The sequence below is a fragment of the Notolepis coatsorum genome (assembly GCF_963971535.1).
Source record: "Notolepis coatsorum genome assembly, chromosome: 16".
Taxonomy (NCBI): domain Eukaryota; kingdom Metazoa; phylum Chordata; class Actinopteri; order Aulopiformes; family Paralepididae; genus Notolepis; species Notolepis coatsorum.
This window is the reverse complement of record NC_140180.1, coordinates 105,746,463-105,768,710: the sequence shown is the minus strand read 5'-3', so window position 1 is coordinate 105,768,710 and position 22,248 is coordinate 105,746,463. Positions and strand designations below refer to the sequence as shown.

General features: G+C 42.7%; 1 pseudogene across 1 annotated transcript in view; it reads left to right on the top strand.

The window, feature by feature from the left end:
- The first annotated feature begins 5,053 nt into the window (after nucleotides 1-5,053).
- LOC311242769 (cytidine monophosphate-N-acetylneuraminic acid hydroxylase-like) overlaps nucleotides 5,054-22,248 on the top strand; it is an 80,067-nt pseudogene continuing 62,872 nt past the window's right edge. Inside the window, exons 1-3 of the transcript in view lie at nucleotides 5,054-5,259; nucleotides 5,358-5,449; nucleotides 7,942-8,051. The product of the transcript in view is annotated as a cytidine monophosphate-N-acetylneuraminic acid hydroxylase-like (transcript). The remainder of the gene's footprint in view (nucleotides 5,260-5,357; nucleotides 5,450-7,941; nucleotides 8,052-22,248) is intronic.

Sequence of the window (22,248 nt, the reverse complement as noted above, 5' to 3'; positions counted from 1 at the left end):
GACCTAGCAAACAGATAAAAAACAAATAAAAATAAAATAAAGACTAATGGGGAGAAACGTATATTCAGCACGGTAGAAGGGAGCTCATGTGAAACACGTCTACTCCATGATCGCTCAGCTCCGCCCCCTCGGTGGAATAACTTCATATACCGGTAGTTTGAGACGAGTCGGCGAAAATTCGTTGTAATTTATATTATCCGATTAAGCATTGAAATAACATGTGTCTAGATTTGAGGAGTAACCAAACCAAACCCTGTCTAAAGCCACGCCCCAGGGCCCAGGCCCCACCCAGCATCAGACCAACGCCTATGCTCAATCTAACAGGTATATAGAGAGCGTTTGCAGCAAAAGCCAAGTGCATATAGGAATTTCTTTACAGGCATTTCCAGCATACTAAAGTTGGCTCCCTAATCTGTGCACGGGATCGTTCGGATCATTAAGGTAATCAGTTTAATTTTGTTATATCATGCCGTATAGACTGACATGAGACTCAACGTTAATTTTTTAATTATAGCTAAATGTTTTAATTTTTTTCATCTAAATTGTTATATGTATAGCTAAAATACCAAATAACGAAATAGTATCCGAATCCGACAGGACGAATGTGTGTATGACAGAGCTTTGCTTCTCTAAAAATAAAACGATCTCACTCACTCAGACTATAACTTAGTTATATGCAAGTAACTTTTCTTTTTAGACTCATTATCAGGGAAAGGTATTCCGATGTGTTTCAAATTATACGTGTGGTTTGCGTGCAGCTATTTGAGTTGGCAATGGCAATCGCATTCAGATGATTCCATTAGATTAAAATGTATTATGTATATGTATATACAGGAAATATATGCAGGTATATTCAGACAGGTGTGGATACATATATATATTCGATAAATATAAATATAGACTAGTTCAAGTTCTTTATTTGTCAAATTCACAACAACAGGGGCATTGCAGGTAATGCAATTATTGTGTATCGAGCTCAGACTCAACAGTGCACAATTAAAAAAATAAATAAAATGAATACAAGAATGGTAACAATAAGTAGTAAGATCAAATACAATATAAAATGAGGTAAGATAAAATAGTCAATAATTTATCTATATTCAATATTATTAAACATGGTTTATCATACATCAATCCCCACTTGATTCTGCATGTGGAAATGCACACAATATATTTAATTATGTTGTTCTTGTAGGCATTCATGTTCAGCCAAAACGGGCTACGTTTACACTGCACGCCTTAGTGAACTCAATTCTGATTTATTGCTCAGACCGTTTTTCTTTTTGGCTGTTATAGTGTTCACATTATTTTTTAAATGTGGCCAATATCAGATTCCAGTGTGAACTCGTGGTCAGGATGAACAATAAAGAAGATGGATTGTAGATGAAGTAATTTTGACGAAATGTCAATCAAGAGTGGCGTAAAAGTCGCATGAAATTCGCACGACTGTTCAGACTGATGACGCATTGCGACAAATCAGACCTGGCTGGCTGTATCTGATTGAGGACCACTCATGTATGCAGTGTGAACGTAGCCATATAGGTGTTTCCAAATATATGGTGTTGGGGAATACAATAGGCTGCACGTAATTTATTGTAATATAAATGATTGCAACTTGTCTGAATTGTATATAAACGGATCCCCAAGCTCATCACCCCTGATTTCAGTAAATCAATGGCACCCGGCTATATAGTCTTCCATGGGGTCCGAATGATCCATATCAATAATATATACATATACATACAACAACACATGGCACACACACACACACACACACACACACACACACACACACACATACAACAACACACACACACACACACACACACACACACACACACACACACACACACACACACACACACACACACACACACACACACACACACACACACACACACACACACACACACACACACACACACCACACATACATAGATAGATAGAAACTGTCGTGGAAATATATTATCATACCATTGTGGTATTGTATGAGAGGGCGCTGTCATCAGATATCAACGTAATGTGTGCGTTTCTCTTTAAGAGAAGCACACATTAGCCAGTCAAAACAATTGTGAGGTTTTGTCCATTGCTCACCTACTCGCTCTGTTCCTTTAAGCCTACTCGCTCTGTTCCTTTAAGCCTAGCTCACCTACTCGCTCTGTTCCTTTAAGCCTACTCGCTCTGTCCTTTTGTTTTCTTTTAATCAATTGCTTTCCCCCCACCCTCGCGTTCGTTTTCTCTTCAGCAACCACACCCTTGGACTACCTGTCATTATGTGTTTGATTGGTCTGGTGCCGAACACACACTTTTAGTTCGATTTTCAATTACCTCCCGCACCTGATGTGTATTCTAATTAGCACCCCTGTGGGCTTTAAGTACCTGCTCTTCCCCTCTGTCCCTTGTCGGGTCGTGCCGTAACATCCCGTATCATTCCGTATCATATCCCTATCACCAAGACTCCTTCGGGAGGTTCTCTGTCTGTTTATGCTGCTTTCATCTCCGGCGTGAGATGCACTCTAGCCTTCGCCTCCTGTCTCCGTTTGCCTGAAAGGAGACACTGGACTGCGCTCTCTAAGACTTCCACGGGAGGTATTCCAGTGTTCCACTTCAGACCTCCGCGCAGCAGACGTCCAGACGCGCATCCAGACCTCCGCGCAACAGACGCCCAGACGCGCATCCAGACCTCCGCGCAGCAGACGCGCTCCTCACTCCAGACGCGCATCGCTTCCTAATACTCTACGGGAGGATGCGTCTCTCCGAGCCAGGCGCGCTCTTCCGCGCAGACGCGCATCCAGACCTCCGCGCAGCAGACGCGCTCTTCACTCCAGACGCGCATCGCTTCCTAATACTCTACGGGAGGATGCGTCTCTCCGAGCCGGCGCGCTCTTCCGCGCAGACGCGCTCTTCACCCCAGACGCGCATTCAGACGCACTCCAGATGCGTCCTCCGTACCGGCGCGTACTCCAAGCAGACGCGCACCCCTCAGACCTCCGCGCCAGATGCGCCCTCCGTACCGGCGCGCACTCCAAGCAGTCGCGCACCCCTCAGACCTCCGCGCCAGATGCGCCCTCCGTACCGGCGCGCACTCCAAGCAGTCGCGCACCACTCAGACCTCCGCTTGGACACCCGGTTCCCCGTGGCGACGCGCTCGCCCCGTTTTGATCCTACTCTCTTTACGCACAGCGCCTGGGTGAGTTTTTATGACTGTCTTTTATCCTATTCGTTTTTCGTGTGTTTAAAGACACTGAAGAGATCCAGCTTTTTGTCAGACTGTCACTCACCCAGCGTCAGCTTTTTGGACTGTTCTTTGGGATAATATTTGGCCTTAACATCGCTCACTGTGTGTATACACACCGAAGATATTATCACTTGGATTTGTATTTGGGACTTCGCTCACAGTGTTTATTTGCACCAAAGATTCTATCACGTGGATTGTGTTTGGGACGTTACTCACAGTGTGTATATACACCGAAGATTCTGTCACTTGGATTACTCTGTTTTTGGGACAAGTCACCTCTCCTGTCACCTGCTCTGTTCCCCATTGTACTCTGAGCTAACCCACTCCCTCTCTCCCTCTCGGTCCCGTTTACCCACCTCGGAGATCTGCCGAGAGAAGTCTGCAGAGCGGCTCTGATGTACCCACCTGCTTCCCCAGACTAACCATCCCGGGAGAAGCTGCAGAGCAGCAACATTCATTAATGTTCTTCCCAGGCGTTGTCTGTTTTCTCTGTCCCAGTATGCAGCTCCAGCCCTCGCCCTGTTCCAAGGCCTTACCCTGTTTTTCTCTAGTCCTCCTAGTCCTCCCTGTCTAGTCCTTCCAGTCCTCCCTCTCCCCAGCCCGCCTCCGCGGGCCTCTGTCCCTGTTTCCCCACTCAAGTCCTCCTAGTCCTCCCTGTCCCCAGCCCGCCTCCGCGGGCCTCTGTCCCTGTCTCCCCTCTCTAGTCCTCCTAGTCCTCCCTGTCCTGTCCTCCTAGTCCTCCCTGTTTCCTGCCTTGTCCCTTGCCCCGGCCCTGTTCCGTTAGCCTTCCCTGTACCTTTCCCTTCTTGTTATCCAGTAATTTGTGTTCTCCCTTAAAGGGACAGTGCCGTTTTTCTTTGTTATTCAATAAATGCCCAGTTCTTGGCTTACTCTCATACCTGTCTTGTGTTGTGCGATTGGGGTCGGTTACAAACCATAACAACAATATGGTTATGAACTATGTTGATCCTTGCTATAAGGCCATAAGTGACATTGTTATGGGATCCGCTCTGTTTTCCTTGTGAGGCAGCCATAATAGTCATTTCAGCCAATCCTCAGGGTGATGTTCCAGCTCCTTCCACGTCATATGTATATATTAATTTTGTATTAACGGTCTTGCCGAACGAGAGATCGTCCTCACTTGGTGATCGGACATTTGTTTACATGGTCTGATCTTCAACTGTGCATTCCTTATCAATTGATCTATGTGAGGAATTAAATCTATTTTCTATTTCCTTATTTCAGCTTTTGGACTCAGAACAAGTTATTGCTCATTATTATATTATTAATCTCCCATAACAAAACTTTATTGCCATTTCAACACTGTTGATTGGGATTTGTCTTGGTGCCACATGCAGTACAGACAATGTTAAAAACATACAATATAAAAACACAAGAATACAATCCCCACAATAAAAAGTTTTACACAAACAATTAAAAAGAAAAAATGCTGCAGTACCTAAAATAAATTGCTCAGTGTTCCAGTTTTTATAGTGCTGTATTATTATTATTATTATTATTATTATTATTATTATTATTATTATTATTATTATTATTATTATTATTATTATTATTATTATTATTATTATTATTATTATTATTATTATTATTATTATTATTATTATTATTATTATTATTATTATTATTATTATTATTATTATTATTATTATAGTTGCATAGCTACTTTGAAATATTAACTCCACTTGTGAGCATGAATTATTATTTGTAGTCTTATTATTACATTAGTAATACATTTCCTTTCCTAACAAGTTCTCTCAAATATTTTTATGACAGCTGATTTGTTTCGCTGGTGAGATGACAGCCCAGACATCAAAGGTAGTCCTGTCTCTGGACTCTGAGGCAGTGCGCTCACTAAAAAATGGCCTCAACTTCAAGAGGAACCCAGAGAGCGGTAAATGTTACATCCTATACAAGGACGAGAACGGTCTCAAGGCTTGCAAGAACGAGTGCAAACACCAAAGAGGAGTGTTCATCAAAGATATTGAAGACCTGGATGGAAGGTAAAACGTTATTAAGAATACAACAATGATAATAATAAAAAGCTAAATAAATATTGCTGTACCAAAGGGTAGCTCTAATACACACTGCTATTTCACAGAACAGTCAAATGTACCAACCACAACTGGAAATTAAATGTTTCAACAATGCAGTACATCAACCCACCCGACAGTTTCAAGCAGGACGAGCTTGGTATGTCCAGTGTCCTCTTTTCGTTATATGTTATAATTGCTATGAATCCAGTAATTCGTTTTACTGATTGATTGATTGATTGATTGATTGAACATTTTATGAACAGATTGCAGAATGGGTACAATACAGTACAGCTCAATACACACAATTGTTAAGGGGATGCAGACCAGAGAAAGACTTTCGTCTTGTTTACATCAGGATCCCCCATTTTCAATTCATCATAACATATATAACATACATGACATATAGCCTACAGATAGACATACCAGATCTACAAATATACAGTACTGTTTATGAGTACAAAAATAGTCTAAAAAGAGAGTATATACATTACATATACATACTGCCGCAGGTTTGGCAGAAGATCATGGTCAAAGAGACAATGGAGGCAAACTGGCAGCATGACATTTACACGAGAATGTAGCGGGCCCTATACATTACTATACTGTAATGTATACTGTTACTGGGTACTAGGTGATGATTATCAAATTGTGGGGTGCAAGCAAATGAGAGAGAGAGAGCCCACATGCATGCATGCAAGATACATTTACCGCTACTTTTCATAATGCTATACAGTGACATGCCATAATATAAAATTAAACAGTAAATTATGACGTTATATTGTATTACCTCACCCAGAATAACCCAACCCCCTCCAATGTACAGTTAACCACCCCACCTACCCAACCCCCACCCATGGGCGGAGTTTATGGGGGTGCAGGGGGTGAAATTGCTTTAAAAAAAAAGAAGAAAAAAAAATCAAGATTATTTTTATTTTAATAAAATTATAATAATTGTGAGAAACAAATCTGAATTCTATTATGTTTTGTTTTACAATACATTCATTTTATAGTAGTAATCATGTCACATTATAAGGCGAACCTTCTGTAGTGTGGCAGTGAAAGGGTTAACGCGCGGCCAAGCACCACCATTCGCAGCAGCAGCAGCAGAATGCCCCGGCGATAGTAAAGCTTGTACAAAGCCACTTATTCTGAGATGATAATTAATGTATCTGGATAACCAATGCACGGATTTTGTCGAGGCAGGTAGCGTTATTTCGGGAAAATTGATATCTATAGTCTGGTATATTTTTCGTCCACGAAAAATGGAGGCTGTAATAATTATTATTGCTCGAGAGTCTCTATGAATAATAATAATTAGAGCCTCCATTTTTCAAGTCAGTTAAAAATGATCCCCCGTAGTGCTGTGTGTGTGAGTGTGTGTGTGTGCTGCTGTACTACCTAAATAAAAAAAAAATTAGGGGTTAGGGCATTGTAAAAACGCTAAAATAATAAAATAAAGGTCAAAAAAATCGCGCACGCCCGGTATCGTTCGCCAAGCAGTCGCACCCCCTGGCGTCAAGTTCAAACTCCGCCTATGCCCCCACCTACCCCCACCTACCCAACCTCCTCCAATGTACAGTTTCTTCGCCCTCAAATGTATACTCTCTTTTTTAGACTCTTTTCGTATCACAAACAGTACTGTATTTGTAAATCTGGTATGTCATAAATGTCTAGATGTAGCAGTACTGTCTATCTTGTGGGGCGGCGTGGCTCAGGGGTAGAGCGGGTCGTCCAATGATCGAAGGGTTGGTGGTTCGAATCCCGCTCAAGCCCATGTCCATCCCACTGCCGTTGTGTCCTTGGGCAAGACACTTAACCTACTTGCCTCGTATGAATGTGTATGCATGTGAATGAATGTTGGTGGTGGTCGGAGGGGCCGTAGGCGATGATTATTCGCCACGCTTCCGTGAGTCTGCCTCAGGGCAGCTCTGGCTGCAATTGTAGTTTACCACCACCGGTATGACTGTGTATGAACGAATAATGGACTCTGTAAGCGCTCTGGGGTTACTGGGGTGTCACAAAGAGCGCTATATAAATCCAATCCATTATTATTATTATTATTATTATCTGTATGTCATGTATGTCATATATGTTAAGATTAATTGAAAATGGGGGACCCTGATGTAAACAAGACGAAAGTTTTGCTCTGGTCTGCATCCCCTTAACAATTGTGTGTATTGAGCTGTACTGTATATTGTACCCATTCTGCAATCTGTTAATAACATTTTCAATCAATCAATCAAAGGAAGCCAATGGAAATATAATGTAAATTAGCGCATCAGGTGGAAGCTATAGCCACTGTGCCAAACTCACCACGACACAGTTCAATTGGACCATAGAGATTTACATGACTTGGTTTATGTCAGAAGGTTTCTTCTACAAAGTGAAAGACTTCAATTAGTGAACATCTTTCTGTGTTGGTGAAGCGTCTCTATCGTGCATCATTTATCCACATTGGCACAGTGTGCCCATTTGCTTTGTCAATCCAGGGTGCATTTGCTTTTTCAATCTGATGACACATAGCTGAGGCCACCTATGACCTTAATATAAAATATTATAGAAATAATAATAGGGAGGTATTTTATCCTTTTCAAAATGATATTGACCTGTAAAGTCTAAATGGGCCTTGGTTTGGTCTTGCACACACAGACATCGAAACACTGGATGGAGGTGACCTCCAAATAAGTGAGCTGAGCCCTCCGGACCCCTGGGAAACAGACCCTCGAGAGCCTCTTGACCTACGGGAAGGAGAAGTGATGGTAAGTAACTGCTGAGATGAACGAAAGTGTGTGCGTCCTATGACGTACGAATGTCATATCACTCCGCCTTTTGTATGAGTAGGAAGAGTGGGAAGGTGTCCCCAAAAACATTACATCCATTAAATCAATGGACCTGTCTCAAAACCCTGCCCCTTTTCTTGATCCTCCAATCACAACTGTCGCTTACCTCGGACAAACTTGGTTTGTCCGAGGTAAGCGACAGTTGTGATTGGAGGATCAAGAAAAGGGGCAGGGTTTTGAGACAGGTCTATTTGACAAAGGGTGTGGCTCCGGAGGCTCAGGAGGTAGAGTGGTCATCTGGTAGTCTGAAGGTTCCAGTGGGTGGGTGAGTTAATGGGTGAATGTGAGCATGGGAGGGGGGGGGGGGGGGTACAGGTATGGGTATGGGCATGGTAATAGTAGAAAGCATAATACAGGCAACACAATTATAGTACAGTAGAAAAGAAAATAGGCAGTGTAAACAATATAATTAAATATGAATGTACACATATGAGCAAGTAGGCAGTTTAATCAAGGTGCAGATGAGGATCTTCCATTAGTGAACATGACATTTATTACCTATGTTTATTATATGGCGGGCGATATGGAATTTTTTTTTATCACGATAAAAATCACTCGATACCGATAATTATCTCGATATACATGAAATAATTATTTCTGTCAAGTTTATAGGCTATTTTTGCTGCTGAATGAAAGCTGAAGAAACCAGAAGGTTAGTTGTGGTTCAGAATATTCTTTATTGTCAGAACATGATAAACTAGGCCTATACTTGCCAAACCACAAATCTGAGGTAGAACATAAGCTAACTGTATAACAATAAAACTTTTATAACTGGCATTAACAATGAAAATAAATTATTCTGGTATTAATAATGAACAATTAATTAAATAAATTAAATCTCAAGTCTGATTAGCACACATAGCCTACTGTGTACAGACGGTTTCAAACTGTATTTTAAATGATAAAGCAAACAAAATAAATGGACAAGAGAAAAATAAATCTCAATCTCATTTGGACAAGCAAAGCCAAAATCAAATCAAATCAAATGTATTTGTAAGGCCCGACAACACACGTTAATGTCCCCATGGGCCGGACACGTCTTCTTTAAACAAGTCAAGAAGAAACATAACAATAAGTCAAGAACAAAACAAGAACACCATAAGGTCCAACCAATTTAAAATAAATGCAAAATAAATGAATGAATGCAAACACTCCCAGACATACCCCACGCGAAGGTAAGGAAAAACTCACTAAAATCTAACAATAGGAAGAAATGAACCACCGGCAGTGGAAGGGCCATTCAAGGGGGGATCTCCCTTCTTAGATGTCGGTGATAGTAGTGTTGCAGACTGACAGTTGGTAAGCATGCACTCATGTGTGTAGTGAAACACAGATGAGTGCATGCAATAGCAACTGAACATTTTGAAAAATTTAAGATAGAGCTGATAGCGATAGCAACTGAACATTTTGAAAGATTAAAGATAGAGCTGATAGCGGATCTATTTGAGGCACAGGGGCAGCGCAAAGAGGGTTGCGTCCTCCCCGTCTTAATCACGGGACGTTCAACACTCCGGTCATCGCTCCGAGACAGCCGGAGACAGGGAGATAGGGGGCGGCGCAGAGAGGGTCAGGCAAGAAGTTGCAGGCAAGAAGGCTACTAAACATTTTGGCAGTGTTAGAGTCTCGAAATGTCTTTTTTCCAATCCATGCATCTGTAGCTGTTGTGATGTTTCACAGTATGAAATGCAAACGCTTTTACAGCATGCTCTGTTAGTTTGTTTTCCTGGGTCTAACAAAGAATTCGGTAAACTTTGCAGACAAACTCTCACCTTGCACAGCTTTTTAAAATGTTTTTCTGTGCGTTTGAATCTTAACAGGTGGGGTACCGCGTCGGGCCGCCATGCCCATGCGCTGAACCCACGCAAGTCATGGACTTTGCGAGCGTCTAGCGGCTCGGGTTGCATTTTTCGCCGAACATATAATATACTGTTCGAAAGATCGATTTGTTGCCATTCGAATGCCACCTCACTCGACCAATTCCGTGCCTCGGTTCTCGAGTTACATGACGATATGTCAGGCGAGCGTCTTTTTACACACCGCAGGTCTTTGAAACCCGGACATTTTCATGAATTTATAAAAAAAAAACAGACACAAGGCGTGAAAAGAGGACATGTCCGGGCAAAAGAGGACGTTTGGTTACCCTAGGTTAGGGCATCGCAGGGTGTGCAGAAAAATCAGTGGGTTGTGGTCTGGTGTCACTCCAGAACCCACATATACTTCAAAATGTTGCAGGGCCAAGATCTAATCCTCTTTTTCTTCGCCTGATTTTCTGTGCTTTTTCCTCCCATCCCAATCTAGTCATTATGCCAATTCCCCCCTCCCCTACCTGGTCGTTGTGCGCATGTGCCCCCTACTGGTCGGTCTAGGGAGCCCTGAGGTCTACCACATGGTTCCTCCTCCGACACATGCTGAGACAGCCAGCGGCTCTCTTTTCACCTGACAGTGCGGACTCTCATTGGTGAAGTGTAATGCGTGGGAGGTCACGCTGCCTTCACCACTTCCTGTCTTTTGCTGTGCAGGCGCCCAGACCTGACCTGTAGGAGTCGCTGTCCACAACGCCAGATTACCACCCATCAACTTCCCTCCCGCTAACTCAGCCAAACGAGTTAGTATGACGGCTGGCCGAAGCCGGAGGCAATGCTGACACCCGGATTTGAGACCGGAGTCTCTCTCGCATTGGTGACGAGCGCAATCTCCGCTGCGCCACCCAGCCGCACATACCGGTTACATTTCTTAGAAAATAAACGAACTACCCTATCAACTCCCTGCTCACCTGGCTTCATCAACACGGCTCCCGCTCCCACATGGCTTGCGTCTACCTGCAACACAAGAGGGGAATTGATTGATTGATTGATTAAATAGTTTATTGATTAGAATCAGTGGCGGACTGGGACACAAATTCAGCCCGGGACATTCAGACGCACCAGCCCACACACCGGCCCACGCACCGGCCCCGAAACCGGCCCACACAACGGCCGTTATGAAACACTTGTCCAGTATTAAACAAGCCAAGGCTGTGGCTAAGGAGTCAACATCAGGGAGACCAAATCTACACACCGCCCCTAGATGTGCACTCATGCACAGTGCACACACACACACACACACACAGAGACACACACATACATATACCGTTACTTCCTGTCATTGGCATATGTTTTTTTTTTTACTAACATCTTAGTGCCTCATTAGCCTAGGGATTAAGGATACATGAAGTATTAACTACACCATAATAATATTGAGGTTTTGATCCATAGAAAAGGTCTGTGCTACACAATTTCAGTTAGATTGGATTTATTGTCCTTTAATTGGCACTCATGACATTAGTTGCTTGCCGTTTAATCAACATCGAAAGACCCCCCACTTCCTCCCAGACACCCATTCCAAGAGCTTGTTTTCTCTCTCTCTCTCTCTCTCTCTCTCTCTCTCTCTCTCTCTCTCTCTCTCTCGCTCTCTCTCTCTCTCTCTCTCTCTCTCATCTCTCTCTCTCTCTCTCTCTCTCTCTCTCTCTCGTCTCTCTCTGTATGTGTCTCTCTCTGTGTGTGTGTGTGTGTGTGTGTGTGTGTCTCTCTCTCTCTGTGTCTCTCCCTCTCTCTGTGTCTCTCTCTCTCTCTCTCTCTCTCTCTCTCTCTCTCTCTCTCTCTCTCTCTCTCTCCTCTCTGCTCTCTCTCTCTCTCTCTCTCTCTGTATGTGTCTCTCTGTGTGTGTGTGTGTGTGTGTGTGTGTGTGTGTGTGTCCTCTCTCTCTCTGTGTCTCTCCCTCTCTCTGTGTGTCTCTCTCTGTGTCTCTCTCTCTGTGTCTCTCTCTCTCTTTCTCTCTCTGTGTGTCTGTCTGTCTGTCTGGACTGGGCTCTCTCTCTCCCCTCAGGGTCAGCTGTGCTGGACTGGGCACTCTCTCTCCCCTCAGGGTCAGCTGTGCTGGACTGGGCGCTCTCTCTTTCCTCAGAGTCAACTGCATAAGAAGAACATCAGCAATCAATAATAATGGCTTGAATTCATACAGCGTTTTTCAGCCTTTTGAAAACACCCAAAGTAGTAGTAGTAGTAGTAGTAGTAGTAGTAGTAGTAGTAGTAGTAGTAGTAGTAGTAGTAGTAGTAGTAGTAGTAGTAGTAGTAGTAGTTTATTCAGTCATCATCTCACACAATACAATATACACCATCATTTAACAATATTTGATTTTACAGTGACTGAGAAGGTACAGACTGAAGCAATGCTTATATAGCCTATGCCTGTCCTATATTCTTAACAAAAATTTAAAAAATTAAGACTCCAAAACAGTATTCTAAAAGAAAATAGCAAAAAAAAAAACAGTATTATTCACCCTTGTAGTTTTCAAAAATAGCTTTACAAACCATTTTCTTAAAAACCAAAAGCGAATTACTCATTCTTAACTGTATATCAGCATTGTTCCACAAAGCGCTTCACAGAAACCATCAAGCATTAACACTCACACAGTCATACGCTACTGGTGGTCGTGAGCAGCATCAGCAAACACAGCTTCCCTGTGGCAGAATAATGTCTGCTATTCAGCGCCAACCACCATCAACAACCTTCATAAATACATTCAACATTAATGGAATAGGCTAACTACCAACTTAGCTGTAGCAGTTAGCTGTTATATGCAATCACATTTGTTTAACTACGGGGTAGTAGTTGACCTAGTTGTTAGCTTAAGCTAGTTAGCTGTGGTTATCTACAAACATGTAGATGAGACTAATCTGTTGGGAATTCTAAGGTACATCTTATTTAAGCATGTAAAATGGCAACTAATCAATTCAATCAATTAGATTACCAATATTATATCAACATGAAAATTTGAAAGGGAACATAATAGTATTTTATTTGAGTATTTACTATTATAATATTAGTAGCCAATTAATTTGCAGCCCGTCCTAGGTTCTGATTGGCTCTCTAGGTTAGCACTTTAGCTTCTGATGCTGTGGTGGGCACTAGTCCTAACATTGCTAACTAAACTTTTAGTCAGAGAAAAAACGTCACGAGTCACGACTATTTACGTCCACGTGCTGTAAGGAATCAGGAATACGGAAAGCACATTGTCTTGTAATAGAATGACTGAAATCACTGCAAGAGCTAGTATAGGCTAGCTAGCCCTCATGAACCGGCACACACCAACAGTAGAATATGCACTAGGCTACTGCACGCACCTGTCCTTCCACTTGAACTTCATCATCATTAGCAGCAGCAGCTACTCTAACGCCAGCCCTTCCTCTACTAAACATGTCTGTAATTTTAGAACATTGTTCTGCGTCTTTTACTAGCAATTCTAGCTTTTTCAGCTCCACCCTTTCTTTTTTTGCATTCTCCATTTCTGCGCTTCTAGGCCTACTCGCGGTTGGGAGGAAACGTGAATCTCATTCACTGATGTCTCATGTCTCATTCAAGACTGGCTAACAAAAGCATGTCTTTCACTTAACACCAAGAAAACAGTGTGTATGATGTTCACAAAGTCACCAGTAGAGGTCACTCACTCTAATGTGTTTCTGGGAGAGGCGGAGCTGGACATTGTACATTAATTCAAGTATCTTGGGGTCACATTGGACTCTACATTGACCTTCAAAAAGTAATGTGAAGAAAGTGACAAACACAGTCAAGTTTAACATCGAAAACTTCAGGCAGATCAGGCCCTGCCTGCCAGTTAATGCTGCAAGGATGTTTCTGCATTCAATGATTTTATCACACATCGAGTACTGTTTTATCAACTGGTCTCTTTCATATGTCACTACTCTTACACCAATAGAATTACTCTACAAAAAAGCCATAAAAGTATTTGATAGGAAACCAATTTCATTTCATCACTGTAATGTTTTAGAAAAACATAACATGCTAAGTTTCGAGAATTTCCAAGTTTTCAAATATACTTGCTTCATGTACAAGGTTCTGCATGGACTTGCCCCTCCCCCATTGAATGAGTTCATCCAACAGAAAGCAGACACTGGCATTACCACCAGGGCCATCAGTAGAGGGGACTGTAAGGTGCCTTTTCGGTATACTACCATTGCAAAAACTGTGTTCTCTGTTAAAAGTGGTAACTACTGGAATAGCCTACCAGTTGTGATTAGAGAGTGCCCTACATACTCCATGTTCAAGACCCATCTTAAACTGCATCTTAAGGCAAACCAGAACTGTGATCATTTTGAATCTGATTTAGTTTATGCAACTTGTTTATTGTTTTATTGCCGGCCCACACACTGGCCCACACACCGGCCCACATAATGGCCCACACACCGGCCCACATACGGCCCACACACTGGCCCACACACTACACCGGCCCACACACTACACCGGCCCACACACTGGCCCACACACTGGCCCACACACCGGCCCACACACTGGCCCACACACCGGCCCACACACCGGCCCACATACTGGCCCACACACCGGCCCACACACTGGCCCACATTAGTGGCCCACACACCGACTCACACACCGGCCCACACACCGGCCCACAGACTGGCCCACATACTGGCCCACACACCGGCCCACACACCGGCCCACATACTGGCCCACACACCGGCACACACACCGGCCCACACACCGGCCCACAGACTGGCCCACATACTGGCCCACACACCGGCCCACACACCGGCCCACATACTGGCCCACACACCGGCCCACATACTGGCCCACACACCGGCCCACACACCGTCCCACATACTGGCCCACACACCGGCCCACACACTGGCCCACACACCGGCCCACATACTGGCCCACACACCGGCCCACATACTGGCCCACACACCGGCCCACACACCGACTCACACACTGGCCCACACACCGGCCCACACACTGGCCCACATTAGTGGCCCACACACCGACTCACACACTGGCCCACACACTGGCCCACACACTGGCCCACACACCGGCCCACATTAGTGGCCCACACACTGGCCCAAAAAAAAAGTTATAGAAAAAAAAAGTTAAAAAAAAAAGTATTAAAAAAAAGATTTTTTTTTTTTTTTTTTTTTTTTTTTTGGACCAGCCCACTTTGGTTCCGGCCCATCGGAATTCGTCCCGAACGTCCCGATGGCCAGTCCGCCACTGATTAGAATGGATAACACATATACATTTGAACATGTATACATATCGGCCCACCATTTACCAATATGATTAAAAACAAACACAATAAAGCCATAGACTTGTTTCCATTGCGGTCCTTCATCATTGGTGTCCGTGGAGTTATGTAGGTGTGTGGACGTGGGTGTTTGTAGTGTCTGTGTGTCAGGATGTGTGGTATAAAAAGAAAAACCATGGTCAGAGTCTGTGGATATGCATGGGTGGGCCCGCCACGCCAGGGAAAGGGGGGGGGGGGCGGACGATATATTGCAGACAACTTACACTCAAAGTGTTCAACTGTGCAATACCAATAATACATGCATACATACATTAATATTCCATTTTATAAACAATAAAAGAACAAAAAGGAAGGACACATATTAGAAACCCTTTGTTCACTACTCCCAGCTTCTGCTACTTATGATCCACCTCTTTATAGCTTATTTAAAAGTGTAGAAGGGGCTTATGGACTTCAACTCCATTGGTAGGCTATTCCATAGTACTGTGGACGATGTCTGTAGGGCTCCCCTGGTGGCATGTCCATGTACATCCCTAACCCTGTTAAAATATCCACTAAGGTATTGAGGGACAGTATTCCAGAGTATCTTGTGTACCATGTTAAGTTTTAATTGAGAGACCCTCTCCTCAAACCTAGTAGTAGTAGTAGTAGTAGTAGTAGTAGTAGTAGTAGTAGTAGTAGTAGTAGTCAGGGCCGCCTCAGGGGGTGTGCGAGCAGTGCGGTTGTACAGGGCCTCGCGGGAAGGGGGGCCTCGCACAAAAAAAAAGAAGAAAAAAAATGTATTTATTATTTATTTTTTTATTATTATTATTATTATTTTTTTTTTTGCGCGGCCCCCCTTCCCGCGAGGCCCTTTTTCATCACAGACCTAAAATCTAGTTTAGCTTATATGCTTATATATTTCACATTAGACACGTTTGTAGAATGTTCCTGGCTCTGCGGCTCTGCAGCAAACATACTCACTATTGGAGCTCTGGGGCTCTGCAGCAGACATACTATTGGTTTCAATGAAGGGAGGGGTTACATCATGTGTACGCCGGCGTGCGTCAGCTGCGTTTGACTATTTCGCGCGTGCTTAGTTATATGCCAGCCAAAACGAAGAGGACGGTCATTCGGCAGATGGACTGAAGATGAAAGTTGTTGCATGTTAGACAGTTCAGTCAGGCTAGCCATCCCGGCTAAAGGCAGGGACAGCTAGTTAGCTTTAGCTACGTTATAATATTGAGTGCTAACGTGTGGTTCAGTCGGGATAGCCATGATGATGTCGGCTAGTAGCTAGCTTAGCTAAAGGCTAACTAGCGTTAGCTAACCTAGAGAGAGCGCGTGCAGCATTGTTATGCCAAGATGAAGAGGACGGTCATTCGGCAGATGAACTTCGTCAACTCCACGCGGTTGTCTCCATCCTCTTGGACGTTTGGTGAGTTTTTAATGCACTCTATTCTATTCCCGCCGTGGATATATCTCTCTCTCTCTCTCGGGAGCCAAACGGGCCGGCTAGCTGTTGTAGTAGCTAACGGTGTGTGGCCTGGTGTCAGCACCTGGTGCGAGGGAGGTGAGCTTGGTGTTTCATTATGAGAATATCTCCATGCTCAAGTCGGCTATAGTCCGCGAGGGACTTGTTGCCGGCACCGCTATGGTAAACACCACTCTGTAGTGGGACATGTATTGCCTTCTTTTTCCCTTCTCTCTTCGGATGAGAAGAGGAAAACACAGCACTGAAGTGTTGGCCTGTATTGCTTTTCTCACGTTGTACAGTTTTTCAGTGGTAGCCGCATAGCTTGCTTCTGCGTTAGCTAGTGGTTAGCGATAGCCGGGTTGAGCTAACTGTTAGCCAGTTAGCTGTTTAGCTACAACGTTAGCTGCTCGTTTTCGCTCGGCTGGGAACGTTAGCTTGATGCTATCAGTTAGCCTAGAGTTAGCTGTTAGCTTGTGCTACGACCATTGACATTAGCCGTGAGAATAGCAGGCCCTGGCACTCTGACTACGACATCATCTTTGACAGAAGATGTAGTCGGGCCTGCACCATGACAAGGCTCCGGCCATAGCTTCTTTTTGTCCCGCCAGCGAGAGGCCTTTCGTCAACGTGGAGACCTGTGTTGCGGCCTTTCGCCCTGCGTTCCTTGGTGCACTCTTCCTTCCTTCCCCTCCCGAATGTTTTGTTAATAACGATGTTTTTTTCCAGGCAAAACATATGTTACTTCACAACATTTGGAGATACGACATGTGCTGTGTGTGAATTGTCTTGGTCGTTTGTGTAGCTTGGGTAGCGTTGGCCAAAGCTGTGTGTGGCCTGGTGTCAGTACCTGGCTACTCTATTTGCAGTTAGCCTATTTAGCTGATGTCGGCCATTGGCTCCTTGCTACTTTGTTTTCTCTGGTATAGACCCTCTTCTCTTTGGATTTAAGTGTTGATCTTTGTCCTTTTGGATCTATGTATATTCATGTTGCCTTTGTGAAGTTATCTTTTCCTTCTGTTTTGTTCTTCCATTAAAAGTTGAATATCCTTTAGGGGCTCATCTTTGCTTATCTCTCTCATACATGCTCTCTCTCTAACACACACACACACACAGACATGCTCTCTCTCTAACACACAAACACACATGCTCTCTCTCTCTCTTTCTAACACACACAGACATGCTCTATATCTCTCTCTAACACACAAAATGACATGCTCTCTCTCTATATATTTCTCTCTCTTTCTAACACACATATACATGCTCTCTCTCTAACACACACACACAAACAGACATGCTCTCTCTCTATCTCTCTCTTTCTAACACACACAGACATGCTCTATCTATCTCTCTCTCTTCAATTCAAATGGGCTTTATTTCACATTCTTGTATTTCTCTCAGTAGGTATGGGAGTTTTGAGTTATTGTCGATGTTTTCAAAGTCTCTTTGGGTGTTTGCAATTTGTGGGAAGTATGTCTTGGTATAGTGGGCAGGTTGTTAAGAAGTGGAGCTCGGTTTCCACCTCATCTTGTGTGCAGTGGGTCTGTCTTCGCTTGGGAGCCAGGTCTGCCTATGGCGGCCTTTCTCGATGGCTAGGCTGTGCTCGCTGAGTCTGTACCTAGTCAAGGATCTTCAGTCACAGTGCTCAGGTATTCTGCCACTGTGTACTCTCTGTTTAGGGCCAAATAGCATTTCAATTTGCTCTGGTTTTGGGTTGTTTCTTTCCAATGAGTCTCTCTCTCTCTCTCTCTCTCTCTCTGGCCTTGCTCTGGTGGAGGGTCAGGGGCATTGCGGAGTCTGTGCAGCGATAACACTGTATATTGACTGTAGAACGGGAGCTCTCTCTCGCTCTCTCTCTTGCTATATGTTGACTGTATCATGCCCAGCCTCGGGCAGCGCTATTATTTAAGAATATATTGACTGTATGAATTTTTTTCCACCTTTTATGGGGGGGGGGGGGGGGGGGGCTCGTGTTTAAATCTCGCACAGGCGGCCCTGGTAGTAGTAGTAGTAGTAGTAGTAGTAGTAGTAGTAGTAGTAGTAGTAGTAGTAGTAGTAGTAGTAGTAGTAGTAGTAGTAGTAGTAGTAGTAGTACAGTAGTAGTAGTAGTGGTATTAGTAGTGGTAGTGGTAGTGGTAGTAGTGGTAGTAGTAGTAGTGGTAGTGGTAGTGGTAGTAGTAGTAGTAGTAGTTTTATTCAGTCATCTCACACAATACAATATATATACACCATCATTTAACAATATTTGATTTTACAGTGACTGAAAAGGTACAGACTGAAGCATAATGCTTATATATGCCTGTCCTATATTCTTAACAAAATTAAGACTCCAAAACAGTATTCTAAAAGAAAATAGCAAAAAAAAAAACAGTATTATTCACTCTTGTAGTTTTCAAAAATAACTTTACAAACCATTTTCTTAATAACCAAAAGCGAATTACTCATTCTTAACTGTATATCAGCATTGTTCCACAAGTTAACCCCAATAATAGAAATACACCTCCTTTTTAATCCCTTTCTTAGGTTTTTGAACAGTACATTTACAAATATCTCTCAAATCATATTTTCTTTCATGTATTGAAAAGAACCTTTGCACCCCGTCTGGGAGTTACTTTGCTTTAGCTCTGTACATTATTTGCATAGTTTTATAATAAACCAAATCATAAAATTTCATAATATGAGACTTTATAAACAATGGATTTGTGTGTTCATAGTAACCAGCCTTGAAAAGGTTCCGAATGGTCCCGCTTTTGCAGTAAGACTATTGGATTTACTGTCTTTTTAAATGTCGACCCCCATACTTCCACACAGTAAGATATGTAAGGAAGTATAAGTGAGCAGGAAATGATGTGCAAGGCTTTGTAGTTTAATATATCCTTACATTTATACAATATTGCTACTGCCTTAGATATTTTTCCTTGAATATAGTTAACATGTTGTTTCCATGTTAATTTCTGGTCAATAACTACCCCTAGAAATGTTATCTCAGAAACTCTTTCTATTTTTACATCACATATTTTTAACTCGATATCCCCCTCTATTTCTTTTCGATTACCAAACACCCTAAATTTAGTTTTCTTAATATTGAGAGACAATTTATTAACATCAAAACAAGTTTTGAGAATTTCAAGCTCTCTTTCAATATCAAACAAAAGTTCCTTTAAATTACTTCCTGAGCAATATAAATTTGTATCATCTGCAAAAATAACACACTTTAACAGTTCAGCAACATTGCACATATCATTAATATGAAGTATAAAACGTTTTGGACCTATCACAGATCCCTGGGGTACTCCACAGGTGACCTTCCTAAATCCTGACACAGTGTCATTAATTTGCACACATTGCTGTCTGTTTTCCAAGTAGCTCTTCAGCCAAGACTCCCAAGAGCTAAAGCTATACCTCGTAACCCATACTTCTCCAGTTTTCTCACTAATATACTGTGATCTATTGTATCAAAAGCCTTCTGTAGGTCAATATAAATACCAATAGAACACTTGTCATTGTCAACGGCTTTAGTTATTTCTTCTACCATCTCCATCACTGCATATGTAGTAGTTCTATTTTCCCTAAACCCATACTGGTGTTCACTCAGTATTTTGTATTTGCCAAGATCCAGTTGTTTCACAAATAATTTCTCTAATATTTTAGAAAATTGAGGAAGTAGAGACGCTAGTCTATAATTGTCCATTTGATGTGTATCTCCATTTTTTAATATTGGTATTACCTTTGCTGATTTCATATTATTAGGAAAAACACCTCTTTGAAAAGACAGATTGCATATAGGTCAAAGGTTTTACAATAGACTCAATTACTTCTTTAATAATTACAATGTCAATGGAGTTTATATCAGTTGATGTTTTGTTTTTGAATTTACTTACAATTTCAATTATATCAATTTCATTTACCCCACAAAGGAACATAGAACTGATATTACCATTAATTTAATCAGATTATTAAACATATCTTTTTTATCCTCAGGCACAACAATTTTGCTGGCCAAAGTAGTTCCAACACCCACAAAGTAGTCATTGAAATCTTCAACGATGCTTTTTACATTGTCCACTTTAGCATCAGAGGTATTTAGAAAATAACTTGGAAATTCAGATTTATAACCTCTATTCCGAATAATATGATTGATTATTTTCCAGGTCCTTTGTATATTATTTGCACTGTCCTTATTGTAATATTCCTTCTTCTGTACTCTCATAATGGAAGTCAGTTTATTCTTATACAGCTTATATTTTTCTTCGCTTTTACTGGTTCTCAGTTGTAAATATTTCTTGTAAAGTAAGTTTTTCTTTTTGCACGCCCTTTGCATAGCTTTAGTCATCCATGGATTTCCTTTATATTTATCCTTCACCCAGCTCTTTCTAATAGGACAGTGTTTGTTGTATAGCTCTGTGAATGTCAACAAAAATGCATCATATGCCTGATTTGGATTGTCAACATACACCTCATCCCAGTTGTAGTTTGTAAGGTCCATCTTTAAGGCCTCCATTCTTTCTGGTGTCCTAATTCTTACAAATTTACAAGAAGGTTCACTTACATCAACTGAACAGTCTAGCTAATTTGTTCTGAGCTGTCTGTAGCCTGCCTTTCAGTGCTACTGTGATGCCAGTGTACCAGGAGGAGCACACATAGTCAAGTCAAGTCAAGTCAAGTCAAGAGTTTTAATTGTCACGGCATACAGGTATACAATGAAATGCGGGTGGTCTTGCCCGCAACGATGTGCAATACAGTGGTACATATAATAGAATCAAAAGAAGGAAACAACATTGTGCAGTAACAGGTAGCAGGTAACATGGAGTGACATCTCGGTATCTGTACATAGTTATTTACAGAGCATATGGGACATGCTAGTTAGCTTTGGTAGTGCAATACACTGTTCCTGTTATTCTAATTTAAAGTGTCCTTTCCTTTGGCCATAAGTGTGCGTGTGTGCGACATGAGTGTGTGCCCGCTCATGTTAAAGTGTTAAGTGGCTGCTCGTGTGTGAGCGTGCACAGTGTGCGTGTCGTGTGTGTGTTCATGTGTGCTTGTGTGTGGACAGTTCAATGTTCTGAGCACTCAATGTTCATTGTTCATGGCTCTGATGGCCTGGGGGAAGAAGCTGAGCCTAAGCCGCTCTGTCCTAGTAGCTGGGGTTCGCAGGCGTCTGCCTGACCTCAGCAGCTGAAACAGGCTGTTATTGGGGCTGTGAGGGTCTTTCATTATCCTGCAGGCTCTGGATTTGCACCTCTTGTTGTATAGAACCTGCAGGGGGGGTAGTGCAATACCCGTGGTACGCTCGGCTGAGCGCACCACTCTCTGTAGGGCCTTCTTGTCCTGTGCCGTGCTGTTTCCATACCAGGCAGTGATGTTTCCGGTCAGGATGCTCTCTACAGCTCCTGAGTAGAAGGACTGGAGTATCTTTCCCGATACTCTGAACTTCCTTAACTGTCTCAGGTGGTAGAGACGCTGTTTCGCCTTCTTTACTACTCAAGTTTCAAGTTTCTTTAATAGTTGTCATACAGAAGTACAGAATACTTTTGTACAAAATGCTTCTTACTGTTGCGCTCCAGAGACTGTGC